Here is a 6,000-nt window from a genome sequence, read left to right on the forward strand (position 1 = left end):
ATAATAGTCAAATAGACTAAACCATGTAGATTGAAGAATAATTGCGACACAGGACAAAAAACAAACTCCATTAACATTTCAGTTAATAACGCAACAGTATGGGATCATGAATTTAGATAAATTCAAGTATACTTTCAAAACTCAATAGGAGTACGTAGTACATAATAATGATGCGGCACCTTTAACATTCTAGTATACAAATGTTGGAAATTCTCATTGGGAAACACAAAGGAAAAAAGGGTGAGTGAAAATTCAAGAGTCCCACATTGGAAAAACTCTTCATATTCCTCTTGTTTATTAATTGGGGAATGAGTGTAACTCTTGTTTAAGAAAGTGTGAGAATGGTATGTGTAATCCCCCGTAATTCTATACATTTCATTTATATATTTTAACGTATATTTAATATATTTAAATAAGAATTTATGAATTTTGGAAATAAATATATAATTAACGTATATTTTTTTATTACATTTTAATTATTTTTAATGATTTACGAAATCAAAAGTAATTTTAGAATTTTAAGTTGAAAGAATTTGTATTACGAAAATCGTTCGAAATTAGAAAACAATCCTAATCGGTTTTAGGATTCATATTCTAAAACTAGATCCTAATCCTAGCCCAAATTGGTGAAGCCCAAAACACATAAACCCATAATGCCCATTACTTTTCAACATTCACGTAAACAAATTCACGTGAATTGCAAAAACCTCAAACACTTCTCTCCTCTTGCTGCCTCTCACGTCGCCGTCATCCACCAGCCACCATCCACAATCCACCGGCAGCCACCACCGGTAACTCCTCGTCGTCCTCCTTCTTCCCTCTCGTTTTTTTTTTCTTTCTTTTCGTTCCTCCTTTCGTCTTCTCTGTAGTTGAAATTGTTGGTTTTGTTTGCCCAGCCAACCGCCACCGTGCAACCACCGGCGACTACCATCGTCGACCGTGTCTGCGGCCGTGCCCAGCCGCCGGCAAGCCTTGCTTCTCGCACTCCCCTGTTCGTTGCTTCTTGCTCCCTGCCTCACAAGCAACCGTCCCTGCACAACCACCGCGACCAGCAGCAGCGTCGCCCAGACCCGCGACCACCTGCCTTGTCGCCGCCGCCCCTCATCCGGCCAGCACCCTCACTCCTCCTCTTTTGGTTATTTCTTTAACCCTAAAACTATTTAATGCTTTAATTTTGTTTTAGTAGTTTAATTAATGTTTTCACATTTTAAATTTATGGTTTTAATTATCTAAACATAGAATTCAAATTTATATATTTGCATAGTGAGTTTATTAAATTTCAGATTTATTAAATTTGATTGAAATAAGAATTTTAATTATTAAACATGAAATTTAAGGTTTCAATAGTTTTGAAATCATGGTGGGATGATTAGGGATTTTGAAATTTGATTGTTTCAATGTTCTAAGAACGTTAATTGGTCTTAGTGAAGTTTTTAAATGAATTTATATTGCTGAAAATTTAAAGTACGATGTTTGCAAAAAGTTTTCAACGAATTTCAATCACTGATGCCAGGAAATCAATGTTTAAGTTTTGATATTGGGGAAAGCTCTAAATATGTTTAGGATACATTTAGAATGCTTTATTATGGTTGCCAATGATTAGAAATTGATTGGGATTATTTGTTGGTTGTTTTAGGCGGAGAATTCTCTTTAGGCGACTTTTGAAAGTGTTAAAGTGGTCTATCAGTTTGTTTACACAAGGTACGTACATACCTGTGTGCTTGGAATGTGTGCTAATTGTTGAAACCATGTTGAATTGTTGATGAACTTGGTTATGTTAATGTTGTTGATGAACTTAGTCAGGTTGAAATTGCATGTTTGATACTGTTGGATGAACACATTAAACTTATATTGCATTTTGAGGATTATAACATGTTAGTATGGAAGATTGATGCAAACATGTTTGATTGGGAACACTAGATTACTTAGTATATAATTCAGATCAGTTGATTGTTGTTCCCTTTTAGCTTTTCACTACTTTATGAGGGCAGAGGACCTTATTTAGTAAGTTGAAACCTTATACCCATATACAGGGGTTGATCAGTATTAAAGGAAAGATTGGAGTTAATTGGAATGAGTCTTGTTTGATGCCATTGTGATCACTTACTTAATTCCAAGATAAAAACAGTTGTAAATAAACGTGAGTTGTATGCCTTATGTGATTGTTGAGTCATAACAGGGTGTCAATTTGTAAATCATGTAAAGTGAAACTGAGTAGCAATAGCTTTAGACTGTGCACGTCTAAAGTGACGGACAAACAGGAGTTGGGGTTCATGGTGGTAGCCCATGGCCTTTCATTCGGACCGGATTGATCACCGCGTCCTATTTTTAGTCAAACGTTCCTCGATATCGCAGGTCACTGAGGTTACGGAGTCGCGCCCGTACCTCGTCTTCCTTAGTGAAGACTTCTAGCTAGAAAACTCGGTCCATTGCCTATTTCAATTAAAATAATATTATTGCTATAAAAGTCTAGTCCAGTCTAGCCTAGTCTAGTTAAGTATGGTCGTCAGATTATCATGCTTTGTCTGCCCTTACTTATGTTCATTAGTATCATGTTAGGATTGATCGTTTAATAGTATCATGTTAGGATTATTATTGATTTAGTATGTAGTACTCAGCTTTGCTGATTACGTGCTTTTGCTTGTGCATGTTGATCATGGCTATGCCTTATTGATCCTGTGATGACCCAATCTTTGGTGAGCAGTCTCTAAGGATCAATAAGCATTGTCCATCTGCAGGTTTGAAGATGTTGCATCATTGGGATCGGGAATAGAGAGCTTGTATTTAGTTTTGATTTGCTAAGTTAACTTGGGTTTGTTAATTGGGACTTTAAACTTGTCGTACTATTTATATTTCCTTATTTTCGTTGGTTGATTTTTGGGGACTAAATCTGTAATCGATTATTTATAAACCTAAAGTTAGTTTTATGTTTTCCGCTGCAAAATTCTGAATAAGCCGTTACGTTTTCACACGGGCGATAATGCCTTGATAATTCTCTACGTTTTATATTAAAAGATTATTTTAGAAAAGAGAGAATTGTCGGGGTGTTACAAAGTGGTATCAGAGCTAAGGTTTTACTTTAATAAATTTTTAGGCGCCTAACTATCTAGTTATTTAAAATAAATTTCTTACAATCGAGCTCCTACATATTATAGTGTTCAAAAATTGGTACTGTTTTTTTGGGGGCCGATTTCCTTTTATCCTGTTTGAAAGTATACGATATTCCTTATTTACGTTCGAAATCAAATTATTTTTCCAAGTTAAAGTGATACTTTGGACATTTATTTTTTTTATTATTTATTATTCAAACAAATAAATAAAAATCATATGAATACATTTTTTTTAAAAAGGAGTTCAATTTTTTTTAAGTTGTTTCAGGAGTTAGAATTCGTTAATTAGGAAATATAAATCTTTTCGAATTAATAACTTTATTCTCGAATTTATTCGCTACGCATTTTCTTAACTTATTTCATTTTACTTATGTTATATTTTTATTTATGTTATTACTCTACGTTATAATTTTATTATATTTTCGTCCTTTTATTTCGTTATATAAATGATTCTAATGCTTTAGTTTATGAGAGATGGGTAGTATAAGAAGGGCATATAAGATAGAATTATATGTGCATTAGTAGCTAGTCAATGATAAGAAATTGATTGTTATGTATGTGCATGTGCTAATTGTTTAAGTGTTACATTTACAAGTGCATAAAGAATTGTTTGATTCCACCAAACTTATCGATTACTGAACCTTGTTTATGTTTTGGCTGGAAAATCGTTAGTGAGACCTTGAATTGTGTATTTCAGGGATAAAATGTTTCTTTCCAAGTATACCAATATAGGATCCTTCGAGAAACTTGATATAGAAACCCCAGATATTTATGTGAAGAAAATTGTGTTTGGATGTGAATATTATGCTAAGGTTCAAGGGCAACCTATCTTAATGAGAAAGGATATCATAGCAGCCACTATCATTAATTGCTTACCTAACAAATTTCCATACCTAGAACTCAAGGAAAAGTTTAAAGACATGCATTCTGATAATGGAACTCCAAACTTGGCTAAGTATGGAACTTGGGATGGTAGATGGAAATATGATTCAGAAATTCTGACCACCGTTATTGAAGCGGCAGAAAGTGGATTTAGAGACGGTAAAATCGTAGGGAGTCATGTTGGGGATTCAGTTACAGAAGAACCTATGGGAATTAGTGTAAATAATGACCTAGAGGAAAATGATGTAGCTGTGGAGAATGAGAATGTAGGTGTTGAGGCAGAGAATCCTAACCCAGCGGCTCATGAGCCAACCATTGAGATCTCTAGTGATTCGGATGCAGAGCTCGAAAGTGAACAGGAGATGGCAAGTGAGCCTAATCAAGATGAAGACATGGGTGAAGATGCAAACCCTGAGGAAGACCCCGATGAAGACCCTGAAGAAGAGTTCGATGATCTTGAGATCTAAATTTCACTCCGCAAGTTTCAGGAGCAATGGAAAGGCAAAAGGCCACAAATATTTTGAAGTCATTAATAGTTAATTAGCTCTTTTATGTTTTAAAGAATAAGTAGCAAAGCTACAACAGTTTAAGGTTAAAGTTTATTGAAGTTTGAAATGTTCTTTATTATTTTCAAGGATATAATAAACCTTTATAGAGTCAGCAATAGAAGTTAAAGTATTTTTTTCCAATTTGGGAATTCCATAATTCGCCAACAGTAGTTTAAATTTATATCATAGAACCTTTACTTTATTTTAGGACAAACTCGATGTTACTATTTAGGAAGTGTTATCAACATTTTGTTTCGAGGAATAAAGCTAGATTATAGATAATCCAAATGATCATGAGTTTATTTTGGGCACCCGAATGGGAATATTATTACTTCTTTGTTGTGATTGAACTTCCATTCATTGGTTTTCAAATTGTATGTCCTTGATGGGGATATTTTCTTGAATGAGTGACGATGATTGCTCTATTATTGGTGTACATTCTTGAATAAGTGTTTGTTGATGCGATCTCTATGATCAAATCTAAATTTCTTTCGTAGAGGGGAAATATGAGTTATGGATCGTAGAGTAATTAATTTTAGGTCGCACACTAGAATGTCAAGCAATAATGACTTAGTTGTCGCTATTCGCCTCTTGACGGAAAAGATGATCCAAGAGAGAATTGAGCGTCCCGATTCTGCTGGGGACATGTTTAAAAGACTAGCCAAAGTTAAGTCACCATACTTTAAGGGGGAAACTGATCTTACTTTTTAGAGAACTAGGTTAGAGAGTTCGAGAAAGTGTTTGGGGATTTGAACTGTCTTGAGAACATGAGAGTGGGTCAAGTTGTACTGTACTTGGAAGATGAAGCTGATTTATGGTGGAGAGAAAATGGGGTTAGACTTAGCGCTGTTGAGAGATTCAATTGGGATTCGTTTTTTTTACTGCCTTAAGGAAACTCCTTTTATGAGAAAGCAAAAGGCACAAGAATTCATAAACCTTAGGATGGAATTGACTAAGTTTGTACAAGGATAAGATAGACGTACTGTGAAATTCAGAAAGTAAATGTAAGGAACCATATTGGAAGATTGACCTCGTATAGATGTTTTGGGTAGTCCAAGAACCTTTGGTTATTTCTGTAATGCGAGTGAGGAAATTGATGAATAGGGAGCGTGAACTATTTTTCTGTAGTGTGTTAGAGGTGAATAAAGAACTTGGAGTCAAAATCGAAGATGTTGCCATTGTGAGTGGATTCATTGATGTGTTTCCGAGTGAAATTTGCAAGTATGTTACCTGTTGGAGCCTTTGAGTTCACTATAAACTTAGTTCCTGGAACGACACCTATAACTAAAGCACCATATAGAATGACACCTCTCGAAATGAGCAAATTAAGACACAATTGCAAGAGTTGTTTCGTTAAGGGGTATATTAGGCCTAGTGCATCACCATGGGGAGATCCTGTGTTGTTTGTTAAGGAGAAAGATAAGAGTATGGAATTATGCATCGATTTTAGGGAGCTAAAC

At 34.9% G+C, this 6,000-nt stretch overlaps 1 long non-coding RNA gene across 1 annotated transcript; it reads left to right on the forward strand.

The window, feature by feature from the left end:
• Positions 1-1,582: 1,582 nt before the first annotated feature.
• Positions 1,583-2,971, forward strand: LOC130461147 (uncharacterized). The gene is made up of 2 exons (XR_008921529.1): positions 1,583-1,701; positions 2,705-2,971. It is a non-coding gene; the product is annotated as an uncharacterized lncRNA (long non-coding RNA).
• Positions 2,972-6,000: the final 3,029 nt, after the last annotated feature.

Source organism: Spinacia oleracea, chromosome 5 (assembly GCF_020520425.1).
Source record: "Spinacia oleracea cultivar Varoflay chromosome 5, BTI_SOV_V1, whole genome shotgun sequence".
Taxonomy (NCBI): domain Eukaryota; kingdom Viridiplantae; phylum Streptophyta; class Magnoliopsida; order Caryophyllales; family Amaranthaceae; genus Spinacia; species Spinacia oleracea.